The sequence below is a fragment of the Salmo salar genome, chromosome 16 (assembly GCF_965601325.2).
Source record: "Salmo salar chromosome 16, fSalSal1, whole genome shotgun sequence".
NCBI lineage: Eukaryota > Metazoa > Chordata > Actinopteri > Salmoniformes > Salmonidae > Salmo > Salmo salar.
Genome location: NC_138306.1, coordinates 35,763,908 through 35,766,697, shown reverse-complemented (window position 1 = coordinate 35,766,697; position 2,790 = coordinate 35,763,908). Strand labels below are relative to the sequence as shown.

At 40.0% G+C, this 2,790-nt stretch overlaps 1 gene across 1 annotated transcript; it reads left to right on the top strand.

Moving 5' to 3' along the window:
* Positions 1-829: 829 nt before the first annotated feature.
* On the top strand, positions 830-1,033 carry bt2a2 (Butyrophilin subfamily 2 member A2; the record flags this gene model as incomplete). The annotated part of the gene is given in 1 exon segment (NM_001141433.2): positions 830-1,033. The product of NM_001141433.2 is annotated as a Butyrophilin subfamily 2 member A2 (mRNA).
* Positions 1,034-2,790: the final 1,757 nt, after the last annotated feature.

The following is a 2,790-nucleotide window of genomic DNA, read 5'->3' as shown; positions in this document are numbered from 1 at the left end:
GCAATGAATTGAAGGTTGTTTGTTGATGTAAAAATACATATTTCCAGATTTTAAGGCTGTGTCATTAGATTTGGGGTGGGGTCACAAGAATTCTGGCAGAAAGATTTGGGACCTTGTTGAAAAAGTCTGAATACCACTGTCTTGGAGTGTGTGCTCATTCTGTTTTGTTTTTCCAGTAATGAAGTAACAAAAGTAAAAAACGGGAGGTGTAAGAGAGAGATAGGCAGGGACAGCAGACGTATTTCACAGATTGTTGAGAGACACACACAGTAGATGGCTCCTAAAACTGTCATGTGTAAAACACAAACACACATGCATCCTTGGTTTACAAAGTGGTGTTGAATAGACCTGCGAAATGCAATCTTTCCTCTGTCAGAACTTGCTATACTGGCACAGCCTTACCGTAGGACTGAGTTAGTTTGTTCTGTGCTCCACTATCCTCACCTCTCATGATGATTTGAATGGATCTGTATGTTACTTGTGATGTCTCCTTTCCTTCCCTGTGTTACACAGGCAGATGTTTTTCTGCTCTAAAAACTGGAAAACAAAATGGCGGTGAAAATGAAAGTTGAGTATTTTTGCTCTGTCGTGGTTTTGAACAGTGCTGTATCAGTCATATCTTACCCAAGAGTGTTTACAATTGCATTGCTTCCTCTTTTCTCAAAGAGATGAGCATTTTCAAAAAGTCACAAATCGAGGAAATCAGTGCTGAAAATCATTTTGAATTTCCCGTTTATATTGCACTGTGTTGTTCAAATGTGCTGAATGTTTTCGTTTTAGAGGCTTTTTTGTAAGGTATTTATGTTTTTACAGCACTTTTCCTCATCTAAACTAATCCCTTGAAGGACTTGCTGATCAATTTCAACCTTTTCACGTGAACTAAAATTTATTAAAACATTTTGTGAATGATTACAAATGTCAATAATGAAAAAGTAATAATGAAAGTCAGACTTTTCTTTCTTTTGTCAGTTCCACTACACACTTGTCCAAACTATGCATGGGAAATAAACGTCCTGAGAGACATTAAACAGTTTCAAACTTCTATCTTCTTTCACATTGACCTGGTCCACCCACAATTTACCTCTTCTCCTTTTATCTCTCTTGGCTTTTATAATGCTTGCCACAATATATTTCAGGTCACACAAATCATTTCTCTTTTTATATAAATTCTTGTGTGCATTCCTGTGAATATGTGAGCCTCAGGACTCGATGAATCATCTCAACAGTGCCGACATGCTTTTTCTCACGGAATGATTTAATTATATTTCCTGTAAAAGAAATGTATTGTCCCCAAAGTCTCAAGGCTATGCCTATTTAGCACTAACGATGCATTCAGACTCTACCATTCAGACTCTACTATTCTTCTTTTATGTGGACATACTGAATTCTTTCATTGAATTTGCCTCTCTACTTACCCATGAGTTTGAAATGGGTTGAAATTGAACATTTTCACCACGACAAATGTTCACTCTATATTATGGAAAAAGAACATTAACATCCAGAGCAGCATCCATATACTTTTTCAGAAAGCTTGTCGATTCCTGGGGTCAGTATCGGCTACAGTCAGTATTGATGGCCAATCAGCAAAAAGCTCCTATAAGCAACAAGATGGGCTATTTGCTAAACATTGTCACATCAGATGGATAGATTGTGCAAGTCAATTGTTAGCGGCATGAATCACCAGTGTTATTAGGTGAGCGGCACTCTTGTGTGAATCTAATTCTGTCTTATTGACCTTTTAAAGCCAAATGCCACACTCAGAGCCTGTATTAGTATGTCATTTTTTCTGGGTAAAAACTCTTGTTTGACAGTTCCCAACACCATGGAGTGGAGCAATGACCACTTATCACAGTACACACACTCTTTAGAGTGATTGCTTCATATTGTTGACTGATTCTAAGCAATCAGACCAAGTCGTTCTGTATCTCTGAATTGGTCTATAATCAAGCTCTTAGACTGAATGTTTACACCTGTGCTCACTGCTTTGAAAGTTCTTAACACACTGTCATGACTATTCAACCTGGTTTCAGAGCATTAAGTATTATTCTGTATGTAAATCAGAGAAACTCAATTTAGTATGATATGCTACATTTCATATGGTACATATTAATTTGTGGATGTCCATCACCCTTTTCGTATTATATGTTACGAATTTAGAACGCCGCAGCCCGTCTGGTGTTCAACCTTCCCAAGTTCTCTCACGTCACCCCGCTCCTCCGCTCTCTCCACTGGCTTCCAGTTGAAGCTCGCATCCGCTACAAGACCATGGTGATTGCCTACGGAGCTGTGAAGGGAACGGCACCTCCATACCTTCAGGCTCTAATCAGGCCCTACACCCAAACAAGGGCACTGCGTTCATCCACCACTGGCCTGCTGGCCCCCCTACCTCTGAGGAAGCACAGTTCCCGCTCAGCCCAGTCAAAACTGTTAGCTGCTCTGGCACCCCAATGGTGGAACAAGCTCCCTCACGACACCAGGACAGCGGAGTCAATCACCACCTTCCGGAGACACCTGAAACCCCACCTCTTTAAGGAATACCTAGGATAGGATAAAGTAAACCTTCTAACCCCCCCCCCCCTTAAAAGATTTAGATGCACTATTGTAAAGTGGTTGTTCCACTGGATATCATAAGGTGAATGCACCATTTTGTAAGTCGCTCTGGATAAGAGCGTCTGCTAAATGACTTAAATGTAAATGTAATGTAAATGAATTACAATTTGTATGATATGTAACCGAATGGTTGCAAGATTGAATCCCCGAGCTGACAAGGTAAAAATCTGTTGTTCTGCC